This window comes from Taudactylus pleione, unplaced genomic scaffold (genome assembly GCF_031769625.1).
Source record: "Taudactylus pleione unplaced genomic scaffold, aTauple2 ptg000502l, whole genome shotgun sequence".
In the NCBI taxonomy this organism is placed as follows: domain Eukaryota; kingdom Metazoa; phylum Chordata; class Amphibia; order Anura; family Myobatrachidae; genus Taudactylus; species Taudactylus pleione.
This window is the reverse complement of record NW_028284904.1, coordinates 4,079,786-4,099,615: the sequence shown is the minus strand read 5'-3', so window position 1 is coordinate 4,099,615 and position 19,830 is coordinate 4,079,786.

Genomic DNA, 19,830 nt, shown 5'->3' with positions numbered 1-19,830 from the left:
AGGCTTGACCTATACTCTTACACAGATGAGAAAGATAAATTCAAAAGCTAAATATATAGATATATAGAAATGGCATCATTCAGATGTGTTTCAATCATTTCAATCAGCTTTGTACCTCTCACATAATAGAGAGGATGTATATTTAAACATTCTCTTAGTAAGCTGTCTAGCCAAATAGCTCAGTCAGTTAGGGCGCAACAGTATTCAAAAGCAAGACCCAGGTTCGAGTCCCAACCACCAGGAACATCACCAATGTATATTGTTTTTATTTAGAGAAGGATGATCATAACATTACACTACATCAGTACTTCCATAAAATCCTGTTCTCAATAAAAACTTTACAATTATAAATTCAGTAATATTTCTCATACATAAATATGGAAAATTATCCCTTTTGAATTCCATAGCTCACTAGTGAGCAGAACTAACTAATCAGTATAACATATAATTTCCCTTTTTGGGGGATTGTGTAAGTTTATATGTCAAACGATCTAATCAAGCAATCAAAATATTTTGTTAGAATGAAACAAATTGCACACAAAATTTCCTGCATACCGTAACCACTGGGGTATATTTAGATATTATTTAATTTTAGGTTTTGTTCAGTCCATCTGGTACCAAAGTACCAAATGCGAAGATCCTTCTACATAGATCTCTTCTACATAGGGAGCTATACCCATCACCCCCTCTAGATGTCCGTGGAATCACCTCAAATTGTCAGCACCTTAGTATCCCCTCCATGGCGCTGAACTACATGCCTGGGTATACTATGGAAACAGTTCTTCTCAATAATGTTTATCCTATGCTCTGGGAACCGTACATTTAAACCTTCTTATTGTGCGGCCCACAGTTCTTTAGACACGGGATAGGAGACTCTACTATATTCATATTTGAACACAATAGTGCAATTTCTTTATTAGCATCTCCTTGTTGTAGGGATCCTGAGGTCGCCATTCACCGTGTCCTGACTAGTTTTCGTTAGTCCTGTAATCTGTGGAAAAAAAGTCGCACAACTAATTATCGTAAGTTTATTAAGATCAGGGATGTTTAGGTGGATAATGGATGTTAGTCCACTTGGATGTTGCTTAACCAGGATCACAGGTTTATTCAGGATACATCAGGCCCAATATGTACTAAGAACGGTAGATGTAAGTATCACATACACAAGATGTCTACACAGATCAGCGTCTGTGAAGCTTCCCAGCAGCGCAAAGCCACCACACATGCACACACTGTGCTGTACTGACTGAGTGGGGCGAGCTGATGACATGAATGTGACAGTCACCGGAATAGCATGTCGGAGCGCATCCCCAACAAAGTTGACTGGCAGTGGCCACTAACCCCTAGAGTAATTCAAGTTCTTAGAAAAGTAAATTGGTAGCTGGATTATGAGCGCAGCATTGGCGAAGACTTGGCCTTGTAGGGGATCTGCTATGTTACTTATTGTGGTCACCATATTAAGGTGCTGGTCCAGGGGTGCCAGTGCAGTCCAGTCCGGTAGTGCTGGTCAGTGCTCGGGTGCTCAGGTACTGTAAGTCACTGCCTGTGGGTTGTTGCTCTGTGTGAGCTATCGAGAATACACCATTGTGCATGGGCCACGTTGGAGCTGCTGATCCTTTTAGTCAACCACAACTGGCAAAACTGCTGAACGGACGACTTACTGTAGTTACCAAAGGAAAGTGCTTGTTTAGTTCCGATGCTCAGGTCAAGGCAAAGGAATAATGTCCTCTATCTCCTTTACCAAAGTTTCAGTTCTCCCTGATGCCGTCATGTACCAGGGCCACATGTTAGGCGCACAGTGATTGATGCTGTGAAATCAGGGCCAGAGATAATTGCTTAGTGAGTGGAACACCAATTCAGCATGGTCAAAGGCAAAGAAATAAATCCATCTTGGCTTGTGCCCAACTGTGGACCAAGATAGGTGACTGGTCATCAGTAGCTCCATCAGCAGATATCTCCTGCAGTGATGTGTAAGCACCAGAGAGCACTGCAGTCCCCATACATTGCGGTTGTGCTATTTTTCAACCTCCAGAAACAAGAAATCTTTGGAACTTGACTCTAATAGTTATTGCCGTGGTTGGGCAGCAAAAGCTCGCTCTTTCCAAATGAGAGAACTTTGAAAGTCCAAAGAGGGTCCATTTATATCCCTCCACCTTCACCACCTCTGAGAGTGAGCATGCATGTCCTGAGGTCGCACATGTACAGTAAAGGTGTGTACACACTAGATGATATTTTGCACGATTTGCCCAATTTCAACGCATCGGAAAGACAAATCGTGTAAAATATGCGGGTAGTACATCGCATCCTCAGATCTTGCCTACAGCCAATCTGCCAATCTCGTTAACAAGATTCAGGTAGTTGGTCAGATCGTTTGTCAGATTGGACAGTTTATGCAAACAAATATTGTTTGTCTGGGAGTTCAAGGGAAATCAATGACATCACATCTTTTACGGGTCGTCTAGTGTGTACGCAACGTAACACTTTTGGATAGAACTGCTATTAGCAGCAAAAGTATATATTGTAAGCTGCAACGGGACAGGGCAATGATGAATAGACCTGAAGCATATAGTGATTAGTGACGGTAAGGAAAGGTAAGTTTTGGGGCATTTGTCCAACTTTTCATAAAGGGGACCGCATGTGTATTCTGTGTGTGTATATATAATATATATACAGTATATACACCTCTATTCACCTTCCCTTTACAAAAAAAAGGCACTCTCCAGACTTTTTTACTTTAGTAAATGGGTTATTTTATTCACAACTTATGTGCCAATAAGTGCTTGTGCTGCCAACGTTTCAATTCACTTTGAATCTTTATCAAGGCATTAACAACTGCATCTCAGCTTACGATGATTAAGCAAAATACAGTATTATATGCAAACAATGTCTATCAGGTCCCTCCCAGGCGGGGCACTCAAAATAATAATACTCTGTTCATCAGTATACACACATTAAAATAAATGGCATATCAAATCATTCATAATGGGTTATTACTGTCAAAATACCATACATGTGTTAACAATATTTGAGTAGTATCAACTTCACACATAAGTTGATCACGTACATTACATAGGTGATTATCTAACCACAATGTTTCTGACAAATGTTGGATTTAATGCATACACACATCATAGTGTTATATTAATTATTATATGTTAATTAGGCTTCAAAGCAGTATATTGCTCATATGCAGAATATGGTTATTTCTCAGACAGGCACTAATTATGAATGAAATGGGCTTACCTTAGCTTCAACTATCACTGCCAGGGGCACGATGAGTACTGTGCTATCCACTGCTGGTGTCTGGCTTTACATAGCCTAAAACCGGAAGTGCGTCACCGGCACTACACCTGCGACCGGAAGTGGCCGTGGAGCCACTTATAGGGCTTCTCCTGGCATAAGATTGTAGAGTTTCATCATCTATACTAGCTAGTCTGGACTCAGATAAATCCAGACCCTATGGTTCCCATTAGACATAACTTTGATATACATCGTTATTTGATGCTCTTGCGGACCGGAAGTGACCTCATCAGAAACCAAAGGTTGATGATTATTGAGCACATGGCAATATATGAAAGTGTTACCACGAGGCTTATCTGTTATATTCATAATGTCAATTAATCTCTGATTTATGTATGCTAGGGAGCCCAGTGTATATACCAATAATTTGTATAAGAATTACTTTAATTAAGTAATACTAGATAATGGTGCCATTATGTAACTATATAAATATATGTTTGAAAAAAAATAAAAGTATGACAAAATAAGAGAGTAAGAAATTATTATCTTCAGTTTAAACATATTGAACTGCTGGGGGGGACCATAGAGACATTAGGGCAATACTAGCCTACAAGTGGCTACAAGGCAATTATACATAGATGAATATCACTTAAATCAAGACAAAACAACACAGTGAGTAGAACAAACACAAACATAGTAGCCAAGGTATATTGTCCAGCAGGGGGTTGGCTTGGAGGGGTGGTATAATAGTTCCACACAATGATGTTTTCAAAGGAAGATGCTCAGTGGGTTATTTTCATTAAGTCCATGGGGGGGAAACTTGGTTAAGTTTGTGAATCCACCAACTTTCACGCTTCTTAAGTAAGAGTTGTCTGTCACCACCTCGATCCGGCGGGGGTATGCAGTCCACCAGTTTGCACTTTAAGCTAGCCACTTGGTGGCCCATTTCTACAAAGTGTCTTGCAACAGGTTTATCGGTTACACCTGTTTGTGTATGGATTATGGAGATTATTCTGTTCTTTGGACAGAGTGTTCTATACAAATGGATCCTAATTCGGGAACCTATTTTTAGTGTAGCAGGTATTTTTTATTAGTTAGATTAGTCTGTATAGACTTCTAGCAAAGAACTAGTTCTTATTATTGATTTTGTGTACTATTGTATTGTATTTCATTGCTGCTATTGATATTTTATAAAGAAATATTTCTCAATTTATATTTGGTGTCCTGATTCTGGTTTCTGCCATGTCTAGTTATTAAATGTATTATTTATATCTATTTAAGCACAACACCTTTATTTTATATTTTATACCCATCCTTAAACACTGTGATGTCCAAAAAATTCACACTATTCAGATCAGCATGTTGTGTAAATTTAACTGGGTATTCCAATTTGTTCAGGTATCTCACCACCTACTCAAATGCATCCATCATTCCCTTCCATAATAAAAAATGTCATCTATAAAACATTTGTAGAAGACAATATATTGACCAAATTGAGGTAAGAGGTGAGTCTCTTCATAATCAGCCATGTATAGATTGGCATATGCAGGTGCCAAATTGGATCCCATGGCACTTCCAGATTTTTGCACATAATAGGTGTCTTTATATTTGAAATAATTGTTATGAAGGACTAATGAGGCTATGGTTGTAGTAGTGATCCTCTTGTTGCAGATATTATCGGCCATGCTGGTGGTTTGGTTAAACTTTTATGTATCTTTGGCATCATGTATATAATTGGGCAGACAGGTTTGTTCACCATTAGGTAGGAGAAGGTATCATCATCAAGCTTGAAAGTTTTTGCTTTATTCAACAATGAGTCTATTTTACTTTTCATTTTGTTTGATGGATTGTAGGTTAATTTTTTATATATGCTGACGTCGTTTAGTTGATTCAATATTTCCTCATCATAGTCTTTCCAATTTTGTACTACCATCGCTCCCCCTTTGTCAGCCTGCCTAATGACAATGTTTTTGTTGCTTGATACGAGATGTACAGCTTGTTTTTCATCATGACTGAGATTATTGTATAATTTATTTGCTTTGAGTGAGGTTGCATCATCCTAGAGACTCCAACTAATAAGACAAAAAAAAGCGTTTTATCTTTGTAACTGAATACAACAATGTGAGCAAATATATTGAAAAGTCTATTACACGGAGATGGCCAATCATTAACTCTGACCCAACATTACCATTCACTGAAACACAAGCACCCATGATGGCCTACAAAAGGGGTCCAAGCCTAAAACAACTACTTCTCCATCCAACCATGTACTCAAATCAGAAAAAATCACTTAGTGATATTATGAAAATGAAACCAGGAAGCTACAGATGTGGCAGTGGCATCACGTGCAGTTCGATGGTTCCTGGCCCCACAATAGCCCACCCACATACAGGAAGATCTATCAAAATCAGGTGGAGGCTACACTGCAAGTTGGACCATGTTATATATGTTCTCACATGTCCCTGCAGCCTTTACTACGTGAGATTAAAAAATAAGAAATTTCATAGAAAGAATGGCCAACCACAGGGCATCCATAAGAGCTGCTACACAAAGAGGTGCAACCGAGAAACCCGTTGCAAGATACTTTGTCAAAATGGGCCACCAAGTGGCTAGCATAAAATGCAAACTGGTGGACTGGATACCACCGCCGGATCGAGGTGGTGACAGACAGCTCTTACTTAAGAAGCTTGAAAGTTGGTGGATTCACAAGCTTAGCACAGTTTCCCCCCCAAGGACTTAATGAAAATAACCCACTGATCATCTTCCTTTGAAAGCATCATTGTGTGGAACTATTATACCCCCCCTCCAAGCCAACCCCCTGCTGGACAATATCCCTTGGCTACTATGTTTGTGTTTGTTCTACTCACTGTGTTGCTTTGTCTTGATTTAAGTGATATTCGTCTATGTATAATTGCCTAGTAGCCACTTGTAGGCTAGTATTGCCCCCATGTCTTTATGGTGCCACCAGCATTTCAATATGTTTAAACTGAAGATAATAATTTCTTACTCTCTTATTTTGTCATACTTTCAATTTTTTTCACACATATATTTATACAGTTAGATAATGGCACCATAATCTAGTATTATTTAATTAAAGTAATTCTTATACAAATTATTGGTATATACACTGGGCTCCCTAGCATACATAAATCAGAGATTAATTGACATTAAGGATTTCACAGATAAGCCTCGTGGTAACACTTTCATATATTGCCATGTGCTCAATAATCATGAAATTCCGGTTTCTGATGAGGTCACTTCTGGTCCACGAGAGCATCAAATGTATATTAAAGTTATGCCTAATGGGAATCCCGTGGATTTTTAAATCCAGACTAGCTAGTATAGATGGTGAAACTCTCCAATCTTATGCCAGGAGAAGCCCTATAAGTGGCACCACTTCCGGTCGCGGGTGTATTGCCGGTGACGCATTTCTCGTTTTAGGCTATTTAAAGCCAGACACCAGCAGTGGATAGCCCAGTACTCATCGTGCCTCTGACAGTGATAGTTGAAGCTAAGGTAAGCCCATTTCATTCATATATGCAGCAGAAATGTCCCTATTACTCATCTAACTTGGCACTTGTTTAGACTAGACGAGGGCTGCATAAGCGGGAGGCTATTTAAGAGTCCTACATTTTTTTGTGATGGGTAGCCTAGAGAATCTGTTGCTAGGCAGTTTTTAGTTTGTGAGGTATTTTGTTATTAGTTCATGGTCAGCCAATTAGGTTTGATGGGGGCGGGTACATTTAGGCTGTACTATTTAAAGCTGATTTTGAATAGGTTCAGCCTGTTTTTCAGTTGGAAGCTAAGTAGAACCTGTATCACTTTTGTCTTACCTCAAGAGTTGTGCCAGTTTTTCCGTCCCAAGCGATCTGCTCCCCCCCTCCGTTTAGTGGAGGCAGCCTGCCCACTCTCGCCCACGGGTTACCACCGGCCTGTGGTGTTGGTGTGCCCTCCTTCGCCTGGGGAGCCCGCCGGTATTCAGCCCGTTCCTCAAACAGGTGGTGAGGCGGCTCCCCAGGTTCCTTCCTCGGGCCCCTGCCGCTTGTACGGACGGCGTTTGGTGGCCCGGGCGCGCGCTCGAGCCGTGCGTATGTTCCCGCACCTGTGGAGGGAGGTGCTGACCCTCCGCACGCCGGGGACGTTGAATCCCCCACCGTGGTACCTCCGCCGCCAGCCCTACCTGCTGACTCCTGGCATCCTGCGCGGCCTGGGTGTCCTCTCGGGGGATGCTGGGAGAGGGGTCATGTGATGAGGCGCATGCCGGAGACAGGGAATCCCTGACTGTGCTAAACACTACTGATGTAGCGGCAAGTGGTACAGGGACCCCTGGCCTCTCTGCGGAGGTATCAGGGCCCTTACCAGCCGCTATCTCCACAGGTGCCATTTTAGGGGCTGTGAGGGAGAGCTTTGCAGCTCCTGTGGCGCCACCTGCTGTTTCGGCAGCATATGTGCAGGCCATGAGCACTGGCAGCTCATGGTCAGCAAATTATAGTTTACACTCTCAGCCCACTATATTAAACTGCCATAGGACTTTTGCTGGATATGCTATGTCTACTGTGCCCGTTAATGCCCCTCTTTTTCAGGCCATGCCTGCTGTCAGTATGACTCGGCAGCCTTTTTTCCAGATGCCGGGATCGTCTGCATTCAGTTCGCAATTACCTTCGGTGTGCAAACCACATGGTCATTGGGCACGCAGCAGGTTCTTCCCCAGCATTCCGTTTTCCCCCCTATGGCGGTTTCTTACCCCTCCTACACCCCTCGGCCCCTACTTTTACCCAATTTCCCTATGGTCAGCCAAATTTTCTAGGGTCACAACAGTCACTCAGCCCATATGGCACTGGCAGACAGCTTACGATTCACCCGGGGCTTGGTTACCAGCACTGAAGCAGAGTTTTCACTCTTTATTTTAGCCCTGTTTCCCCATTGCCTCAGACTGTTCCGGTTACTGCCACGTAGGCACCTCTCATCCCTTCGACCCAAAACCCCCTCCCCCACCCCCAGTTGTTGAGTCAGTGTCCTCCGTAGATTTTAACATGTCTCTTGCCACACCTGATGGTTTCCTTAGTGGTTCAGCGACATCTACGGTACCAGAAGCGGTAGTACGAAGAAAGAGACAGGTGTCTCGGGACAAAGTTGCGGCTTCAGAGAGCAATCCTACGGGGCCGGTAGGAATGGTATCAGAGGATTCGGAGCTTCCAGGCCCTTCAGGAACAGGTGAGCATACATCTGCACAAACAATGACAGTTGTCCATCTGACTCATCCACTAGCAGCGAGTTGTCGGGGTCCCCTAAATGCCCGCGGAAATTAGCCAAATTGATTGCATATCTCATAGTCAAGAAAGCAGCAAAGAGCAAGGGTCCTGAGAAAACAGCTGCGCCTGCTGAAGTGCACCATATTCCGATATGGTTCATTGCGCCAATACCGCTATTGCGAGGGGTTTAAGGAAGAGAATCTGGGAAAAGATAATAAAGGGGAAATATATTGAAATGTTTACTCTCACGGATGACATGCGGCAGGATTTTGAGAAGGCCAAGAAGACAGGTGGCATTGGGGAAAATGCTTTTCGCAGTATCCATCATTGGATGAGGGGTATTTTAGTCTTTGCAGCTTGTTACCTTGAAACTAGGCCTGGGGAACACATGAACATGCTTAATTATATTTACCACGTTCATGAGATGTTCTTGGCTTCTCAGGGTTATGTATGGAGGGATTACGATGAAAAATGTTGTCGTAAACAGGAGGGGAATTCGGTCATGCCTTTAGGGGTAAAAGACAGAGGTGTGGCTAGAGGTGACCCAACATAATAAAAACTCATCAGAGAGTCAATATAAGAAACCAAGTGTAGCAGGGAAGGGAAACTCAAGGTAGATGGCAAAAGGTAAGTGCTTTGCCCTCAATGCTGGGAAATGTACTAGAGGGGCAAATTGTCGTTTTCTCCACTCCTGTTGTAATTGTGGGTAGGACACCCAGCCAAGGACTGCAAGGGTGCTTCCTATCCAGAGCAGAGGGAGAACATTGGGGGCCACTAAATAGGGAACCAACACCCATTATTTAGAGGAACTTGGTAAGTGGTTGGCGTGTTATCCTAAGCGTGATGATGCAAAGTTTTTGTTTGAGGGTTTTAGTTTATTTTTTCATTTGCCCATTTCCTGTTCTTTCCAAGTAGTTGCCCGCAGGAATCTCAAGTCAGTGAGAGAGTTACCACTGGTGGTGCGGCAGAAAGTGGATACGGAGGTTCAGTTAGGTCGCATGTACCGTCCTTTTGATGTGGAACCCCTGCCGGACTTGTGTATTTCCCCCCTGGGGATGGTGTCCAAGAAAGTCCCCGGCAAATTCCGTTTAATCCAACATCTATCTCATCCACGCGGGGGCTCTGTCAATGATGCCATTCCTAAGTAGCTTTGCCGGGTGCAGTATCAGCTGTTTGATGATGCACTGAGTTTGATTCGCAGCTTTGGCCCTGGGGCGTTAATGGCGAAATTAGATATTTAATCGGCTTTTCGGCTACTACAGTACCATTGCACCCCGATTGCATTTGCTATATGGGTTTTAAGTTGGAGGGTAAGTTCTACGTTGATAAGTGTCTGCCCATGGGGTGTTCTGTTTCCTGTGCCTTTTTTGAGAAATTCAGCACTTTCCTTCACTGGTGCATTGTCGCAGGCACAGGTCAATATGGTGTTGCCCATTATTTAAACGATTTTCTCTTTATAGGTCCAGGTAATAGAAAAATTTGTTGGGAAATGTTGTTTTCAGCCAGCTCATTGTTACATGCTTTGGGGGTTCCAGTTGCGGAGGACAAGACGGAGGGCCCCACTTTTTGTTTATCCTATTTGGGTATCGAGGTCGATATCAGAGCGGGATGCTGCCGCCTCCCGGCAGATAAGGTCCAGAAGCTAAAGGGGCAAATCGAGGAATGTTTGCGGCTAGAAAGGCTCAGGTTGAAGCAGCTACGGTCCCTTTTAGGCTCTTTTAATTTTGCTTGCCGGATTATTCCAATGGGGCGTATTTTTTTGCCGGAAGCTAGAGAAATCAACAGCGGGTATGTTGAAGCCGCATCATACCATCCGCCTCTCTAAGGAAATCAAGGATGACCTTCAATTGTGGTTTCCTTTTTGTTAAATTTTAGTAGGGAACTTTTATGGCCCTCTAGTGCGGTTTTTAATACCACTCTGCAATTATTTACCGATGTGGACGGTTCTACTGGTTTCGGTGCATTTTTTCAAGGGGAATGGTGCATTGCGCATTGGCCGCAGGCATGGTTTGCGCAGGGTTTCACGGCCAATCTATTGTTACTGGAGCTATTTTGAATAATTGTGACTGTGGAGCTTTGGGCCACCAGATTGGCAAATCAGAACGTGGTATTTCGGTGTGACAATTTTGGGGTAGTCCACGCTGTTAACAATCAGCGTTCCTCTTCCCCTAAGGCATTTAGTGCTGAGGTGTTTGCAGTTCAACATAAATTTTTCAGCAGAACACGTGCCAAAGGTTGAAAATGACATAGCGGATGCTTTGTCACGTTTCCAATTCTCTAGATTTCACACTTTGGTGCCTCTATTGCCTTAACATGTCCTCCTTATGTCTGGCAGATTATCGAGCAGGCATAGCTGGGCTGGCGCATAAGTCCTTGGCACCATCTACCTTACGGGCATATACATCTGAGTGGCAGGACTGGGAGGCTTACAGGGTAAGTATGGGGATGCGGGTAAGTCGCAGGGAGATTGCTTATTAGATTTTGTTTGGGGTCACTATGAAAGGGGGAGGTCTAAGGCAGCCATGGCTGCCGCATTAGCGGGTATCTCATTTTATTCAAAAATCTATCAGTTACATGACCCTACCAAGAGTTTCGTGCTTTCCAAGGCCATTAAGGGTTGGGCCAGGGACAGACCTGCCCCTGCAGATGGCTGCAGGTCCATTGATTTGGGTTTGTTATGGGACCTTATGTACATCTTGCTATCTGTGGCTTTGAGCGAATTTAAAGTTTTGCTCTTCCAGTGTGCTTTTTCATTTTAATTTTTCGGTGCCTCTCGGGTCAGCAAGCTTGTGGCGGTTAATAAACGTTTGATGGTCACCGGCCTGCTGTCCAGATATGTTCTTATTAAAAAGGAGCCAGTTTTGTAAATTTCCTCGTTCTAAGACAGACCAAGTGGGCCGCGGGAGATGGGTTTCCCTTAAGTCCCACGCTATCCCTGAAGTGTGCCCTTTACGACTTGCGACCCGTTACTGTCAATCCAGACCCAAGGACTGCGTGCAATTTTTAGCGCATTTAGATTCTTGTTCCATTACGAAATTCCAGTTCCAGCGAGGAGTATGGTACCCACTCTTTTTGTATTTGCGCTGCTATGTGCGCAGCGGCAGATGGTTTGCCGACAGCAGCTATTCAGGCAATTGGAAGGTGGAAGTCAAATGCCTTCAAGAGTTATGTCCGTTGTGATAAGCTTTGAGTTGCGCCTGTTGCGCTAACCCAGAAATGCTGCTTACCCGTCAGTTTTTGAATGATTAGCATTCAAAAACTGGGGGTGTGAAGGGATTTTTTTAATTTTTCCTCCGAGGGGGCCCTGATTCTAATTGGCTATACAAGTGGTCCACGGGAGGTATTTTTAGTCTTCTCCTTCGCCTGGGTTTATGTGTTAATATTGTACGTTGTATGTGGAGTTCATTTACACGGTTTTTGGTTTACAGTACACTGTCTGATGGTTAGGTGTCTTTTTCGGCATCCACGGGGTCTGCGGAGCAGGTGTGGCTGGTGGGCCACTTCTATATGTTTTGGGCTGAAAGGCAGCCCTTTAGCAAAAAGGGCGGTTATGTTAATGGGCGGCCGCACAGTTAGATGATTTGGAATCCGAGGATTGCATTGGGCCCCCCTTTTGGATTTGCTTTTTAAGCAGGAGAGGCAATGGGGCCGTCCCGATTGGTTGATTTTACATTTAGGAGGAAATGTTGGTCAGATTAAGGGCATTGAGCTGATACTAAGAATTAAAGAGAATTTGGATAGGGCGTTGTCCCATTGGCCGGGGGTGCATATAGTGTGGTCGGAAATTGTACCCCGTTTTGTTTGGAGAGGGTCCAGAGATTTAGCTGCTTTGGACAAAGCCAGGAAGAAAGTAAACATTGCAGCGGCTAAGTTCGTGATGGCTGCCGGGGGTGTTGTAATCAGGCACCCTCTTTTGGTTCTTGAGAATGCAAATTATTTTAGGCCAGATGGGGTACATTTATTGCCTTTGGGGATGTGAGTTTTTCTTAAAGGTATTTTTTCTGCTTTTGATTAGCTATTTTTGTTGTTGGGTGGCAGGCTGCGGTTCAGGGAACCGGGCGTGGCGGGAAGGCGCTACTAACCAGCGGCCACATGTGGCGTAAGCGGTCATTGTGAGGCACTTGCCCTTTTGAAGGACGGCGAGTGGGTCCTACCTATGAGGGTTGGACAATTGGGCACTTTCTTTGCGGAAGTGTCCAGACTGTGCTAAAGAAAGGGTCGGTAGGACTTGCACAGCGCAGGTTACGCATTTTGAGAGGTGGGGGCATTTTAGTCATCCCCCAATTTTGTGGTAAGCGTTATCTTGATTAGAGCTAGGTAGTGGTAGAGCCTTCTTTTGCCACCCTCTTTAATTAAAATAAATTTGCAGTTCAATAAATATATAAATTCTAATTCGAACCAAGCAATTGTTGTCTGTGTGGTTATTTCCTTTAGAAGTTAAGCTTAGCAGAAGAGGTTATAATGTTTTGTCACAATAAATGAATGGACGCCTTACATAGTTTGTCATTAGTAATGGATGAATACAGTGTATAGTCAAACTTTTAAAATAACAAATGGAAAATTGTAATTAGTGCCTGTCTGAGAAATAACCACATTCTGCATATGAGCAATATACTGCTTTGAAGCCTAATTAACATCTAATAATTAATATAACTCTATAATGTGTGTATGCATTAAATCCAACATTTGTCAGAAACATTGTGGTTAGATAATCACCTATCTCTGAAAAACATGGGTGAAGACACAAACAGAAGTCAATACACTATCAGCCAAACTGGCAAATACTTTCCAGAGACAGGAATATACCACGGGAGTTTACCAAGAATCTTGTCTGCTAAGACTTGGAAATGGAGCAAACTCAGGACAAAATAGAAGTTTGAAATAGACCCCCTTCTCAGCAGTGCCAGGGAGTAAGTAAGTGTGTAGTGTGAATGGGGGAAAGTGTGAGTGCGGGTGGGTGAGTGAGTGAATGTATAATACTTTTTAAAAAAAAATTAACCACTCAGAAGCATGCACAGATCACACTGATCTGTGCATGCCTCTGCTAAACATGCTAGTGAAAGGCACTTTTATTGTGTTCAGTCCAAATACAACTGAACACTCACACACTTGCAAACACAATTGCATACACAATCAGAAAACAAGATTCAGTCAATCATGATACTTAGGGTGGATACACACCTGCACGATATCGGACAGATTTAGCCAAATCGGAATGACAAATCGGGCATATCGTGCAGTGTGTATATACCCGGTTTGCGCATTCCCGTGGTCTCATGCGATATCGTGTGATTGGCCGTGCTGCACAGCCAATTACATGACATCACATGCGGCGCCATACATATTAATGAAGGACGGAACAAGTGATCGTTCCGTCGTTCATTAAATCGTGCAGTGTGTACTGGCAATAATGCGATGTCCAGGGTGAAGGCAAATTGCCCTGAACATCGGCACGATTGCCAGTCGTTTAGGTGTGTACCCACCCTTAGTAACCTCCTGGCTTACAATGTCTTTAGACAAAGATATCACTGAGTTCCAAAAGGGGAGTAGAGCTGGACAGTCCCACCAGATATGGAGCAGGGAGCCAACAGCTGAACACTCATGTTTGTCTTTAGTAAATCTCCGTGTTTGAAAAAGAGGGCAAACACGCCCGTGAATGGCATCTCAACCAACATGATTCTTAGTAAATTTACCTCTAAGTCTCTTTATTACTTTATTTTTTTTACCTATAACAAATTAAAGATTATTTAAAATATGCGCAAATCCCTGCGATTTCAGCCTGTGAAAGTCAAAAAGGAGCCTCCACCTTTACCTCCAACAAATAAATACAGTTCATCCACAGTATAAATAGTATACATTTATTTTCACTGAACTTTATCTTGTCCTACTATAATCACTATTTACCCTGAGAATTGGTGCCTGTGCTGTATTATACCTTGTTTTTGTAATTGTGTTATACTATGTATACTCACTGACTCATCAACGCCTAGCCCAAACCCCTGGACCTAGAAACATGTAATTCAGGGAGTATATGACTTCCATGACATGGGGCGCCCAATTAGCAGGGGTTTTCGAAATTCGACTCCTAAGAGGGTGAAAAGGGCTAAACTGTTTCCTCCCCCTGTGCAATGTCCTGACTTACTTATTGTGGATGTAGCACAGCACAGTACAATATTCAAATATGCATATGGCTCTCCTATTTGACTGTGCTGCAGCCCCACCCCTGGAGCCACCATTAGCCGTATGATCCCGAAGTGGCTTATGAGGCAGACAGCACTGTAAAGGGTAAAATGTGTTTTCACAAATTCCTCAATAGCTCTTAGGCCACAGGTGAGGAAGGGTAATGTGTTAGTACAGGTGTGAGGGAGAGGAATGTGTTACTACAGAGGTGAGAGAGGAAAATGTGTTACTACACAGGTGATGGAGGGGAATGTGTTACAACAGCAGTGAGAGGTTAATGTGTTACTATACAGGTGCGGGAGGGGAATATGTTTCTACACAGGTGACGGAGGGGAAGGTGTTACTACACAGGTACATGAGGAGAATGTCAAATGCGTTCATACTAGGGGTGAGATGCATCAAGGGTAAAAATGCTGTAAAATCCCGATGCACTGTGGGACTTGGCTGCAGTGGGTAACGCCATCTTCCTGATGGCATTACCCATAGAAACCTATGGGTTTCTCTCTGTCAAGTGCTGATATAGGGATCCCTCCCAGCACCCCCCACAGCATGCACAGAAGGACACCGGAGGGACTTCTGGGCCATAGACCCGGAAGTCCCTCCACCGCAAAGGGCTGCTCTTTCCGACAGAGCGGACCTTTGCGGGCATCGTCATGCATGCCAACACCGGCATTCATGCGATGACCGGCGGGATGCATCGCGTTGCGAGTGCAATGCATCATGCATCCCGCCCAGGGTTAGGGAAGGGAAGGTGTTACAACTCAGGCAAGGGATGGGAATGTGTTACTACAGAGGTGAGTGGGGGTAATGTGTTACTTCAGAGGTATGGGAGGGAAATAAGTTACTACAGGGTGAGTGAGGGTAATGTGTTTCTACAGGTGTGAGGGAGGGATTGTATTTGTACACAGGTGAGGGAGGGGAATGTCGAATGTATTACAGCACGGATGAGGGAGAGGAATGTGCTACTACATAGGTGTGGACGTGGAATGTGTGTGTGTGTGTGTGTGTATATATATATATATATATATAATCATCATCATTACTGTATGTTCTAGAAGAAACCACTTTATGATGATGTTAAAAAAAGAAATATTGTCATTTGTTTGCTTATCCCCAGTAAGAGGCAAATAACAACTAACAAGCTTCTAAATTAGGCCACTTCACAATCAACTGAAATCACTCCGCCAAATGACGCCACCCATTTGCATAAAGCCACGCCTTTCTATGGGGTCAGAAACACCAACTTCTGAATGCTGGATAAAATGAACCCTTAGCATGTACCCCTTAGCATGTACAGTATGAGCTAGAGACATCCCAGCGACTTGAGGCAGAAAATACGAAAGTATGTACTTTCGCCTCATTAGCTCCAAATCAACTCATAGGTTGTGTATTCTACTAAATATTGGTTTAGCCCACAGCGGGTAGGCGATAAATATGCTTTAGTATGTGCTTCTCTTTGTAGTACTTTAATGCAGTGTCTTATAGTGTTACAGCTTCTATATATTTATATTTGGTACAACATGAAGCAGATCCATTTGCTTAGATCTGCTTTTATAGTGTATATAATTCAAAGCTTAAAACTACTGAAGGTATTATGTATTTTTTTCAGGATCTAAAATAGCAAAACGACAGCACGGTACACAGGATAGATGTTCCCAGAGGGTGGAATTTAACAAGATATTGGAAAATAAACACTGTAGGCACAAAAAGCAACATCTTTATAAATACAACCCTGTTACTTTTGTAGTATCAGAAATATCACACATTACATTTAAAAAGAACTTTACATTGGTTTCTTCGCTTTATTAACATAAGACACAATTGTTTCAGAGTTACATATTTAGGCAGAAATACAGAGAGGACAATATTCTTTCTCTGTTTCACACAGCAAACTTTATCATAGAAGAATATTTGAAAGCCAAACATTCCAAAAAAAAAGAGTATTATAAATATGAATAATATAAATAATTAAGGTGATGTCTCCGCCTTTCCACTCCCCCCTCCCTGAAAAATTAAATCGTCAAAAAAAAAAAAAAAAAATTAAAAAGGAAACTTTTCATGGACTAGGAAGTTGTGAATTATTTCTACACAAAGTGGTACGCTTGCATGAGATTTAGGGGTATATTTACTAATCGTCAGTTTTGGCTTTTTTTGATGTTTTAGAATAGCATAGCAAAAATCTCGCACCTGTGAGATTTTTCCTGCAGGTGCGTGATTTTTGATATTAAATTAGGTGCCTGTTTTTTTCTATTTTGAGAACCGGGAGTTTTTTATTCTCGCACCTCCAAAGCAAGTCCGATTAATCCTAAAATAGTCTATTTTTAGGAAAATCACTGGGACTTGCTCTGGGCCCCCAGCGACACCCCTCCCCCCCCCCCCTAAGGAATAATTAAGTAATTGGAAGTTTCCAGTTAGCTTAATTAGTCCTTAATTACTTACCTTCTGCAATGCTGTTTTCTGCATTAGGTGTGTGTGTGTGTGTGTGTGTGCGCGCCCAGGTGAAGTATTGGGCGATGGGGGGACTACATCTCCCAGCAGCCTTGTGCCACCCTGCAGCCTCCCAGCAGCCCACTGCCCAGTGAGAAGATGGAGGTTAGGCCACAGGTAGCCGCGGAGACCACCGGAGACCCCAGGGTAGGTAAGTGTAATTTTTCTTTTCTTTTTTTTTTACACGGAGCGGGGATTTCAGAGCTGAAAACCCTGCAACCACTCTTTTGTTATTGGATACTATGGGTATCGGGATCGCGCATACCCGTGGTAATCCAAAATTGGGCTGCAGGGTTTTTTCCTCGCCAAGCCTCACACTCAATTGAATATGCCCCATAGACAGGTAGATGTGAGAATTGCGGTAATCATACGGAGCTGGTGCGATTTTTATGTCGTGGAGATCTCCCCCAAAGCTACTTTAATAATTCCCAGAGATACCTAATTAATATAAGATTAATGCAAAAAATGGGATTTCAGAATTATTATTTTATTACAAAATGTAATAATAATTAGGCCCCCAGATTTACTTTATCAAACCTTCTAAAGAAGACATGTAGAGGTGTTACCATACTGTGGGAACCAATGAGATTTTAGCTATCATTTATCATCTTATAATATGATAGCTACAATTTGATTGGTTGCTATGGATAGCACCTCCCCCTGTCCTCTTTAGGAGGTTTGATCAACCTCCTCTATATCACTGACAGCCAGACTGGCAGCTGCAGCTGCTGTCTGGTCTGATCTATAGGCCTATTGCAACTAGGGGGGGGCTAAGGGTGCACGTGCACCGGGTGCCAGAGGGGGTGACAGGACGAAAGAGGGGAGTGGCGGAGTCTCTCCACACCAGGAAGCAGTGCAGTGTGCGCAGGACACAGACAGAGCGGCATGACGGTCGCTGCTGTGATCGGGATGATAAGCGCTCTGAGGGCTGTTGGTGACTCTGGCTCAGTAGCATGAAGGTGGTGAGCGGGTGATGTGGGGCCTCGAACACCCCGGCGGCGTATCTACAGTCCCTGCAGCCCCGCGGTGGCTTGGGGGCTGCACCGAATGAGGGCTCCTCCGGCCTCATTGAAGTGAGGGGAGAGCAGCACTAGTGACTGCGCTGCCGCCATCACTGACTGTCAGACGGACTGCGGGCTCGTGGTATCTGGTCAATCACCGGCCAGGGGTGATACAGGGCTGCATAGCGGCTGCTTCATCTATTCAGCGAGAGCTTAGCTGCCCTGAGGTGAGGACTGTGTGTGGACTGCGGGGACAGGTAGGCGGTGCTGGGCACAGTAAAAAGTCAGTGGGCTGCAGTGCTGGCCGCTGGGCACTCGCACATAGAAGGGAAAGAGAGGCGGCTGGTAGAGAAAGATACGGGGTGGTAGGGATAAGACCGTAGAAGGGGCAGCGAGATGGCAAGAGGGCAGAAGAGAGGAGGGTGGAAAAAAAGCCTGACAATGCTGGTCACAAGCTAGTGCCCACCTCCCTGGCAAGTGAAAGGCCATCAAAACTAGTATTGTAATATTTGCTAAAGAAGGTGCTTATATGGTAGAAAATAATATGCTATATAATATATAACATTAGACTGGTCGGTGTTCCCTATAGTTTTGTCCTACACAATATGATTAGCGTTCACCTTTCTAAATTGCAATAAGTCGTTTCATTATCAATTTCTCATGCAATCAGATGCATATCATACTTCTTTCAACTGTAGCTTCATCAAACTTTACATTTTTATGATGGTTTCTTTATATCTCTAGTTGATATCATATCATGTTTGAGTGTGCATTAAACTTTCTCCTTAAGACATTTTAAACATCATCACCTGAGAGGGACGAGGGGGGGGGGGGTTTGGGGGGGACAGGGACTCCACATTAGTGTCTTGCCCCTGGTGACAAAAATCCTAGTTTCGGCCCTGCCTATTGTAGCACCATTTATGTCATATATTTGAATTTTGCAGATGTGTTCAATACTCACACAGGGTCTGGGTAAAAGGGGGCGTGGTATAATTGTGGGAGGCCACGCCCCCGTAAAAAAAAAAAGTAAAGATAAGATTTTTGTGCGCTGGGGAAAAGGGCGCTGTGAGCCCCGTCAGCCCGGCACATAGCCAGTGGGGGGCGCTATCAGTGTGATCGCTCCCCCCACAGGAGTAGGAGACTGCAGCGGCGAGTGAGTGCTGGGCTGCTGTAATGTAAGAGGGAGGGTGGGGCCCCCCCCTCCAGCAAGCCCGGGTAATTAGTACCCCCCCAGCCCTCTCAGTGCCCCTGTACTCACATACTAGTACATAAGATGGGAATACTAGGTTTTAGGGGAAAACTGTGTCAGATCAGGGATTCCACTGGTTCCCCGCTCCCACAGGGTCCATACAGCGTACGGACCTTTATGTACTGTATGACCATGTGGAGCCAGAGGAGAAGATAAGTAGGGATGGGCATATTGTAAAAGATAACTTTTCATGGTCTATACATCACAATTTATTTATTTTTTCATTGATTCTGGAGACATGATGTACTGGCAGAATTGATCCAAAATCTTGATGTTGCAGCAGCGATATACAGTTAGGTCCATATATATTTCGGAATCAGAATCACTTTATTGGTGAAGTACAGTATACAGCAGTATACCAGGAATTTAACTCCGGTTTACTGAGCGCCATAAACTCACATAAATGAACAGCTCACATTCC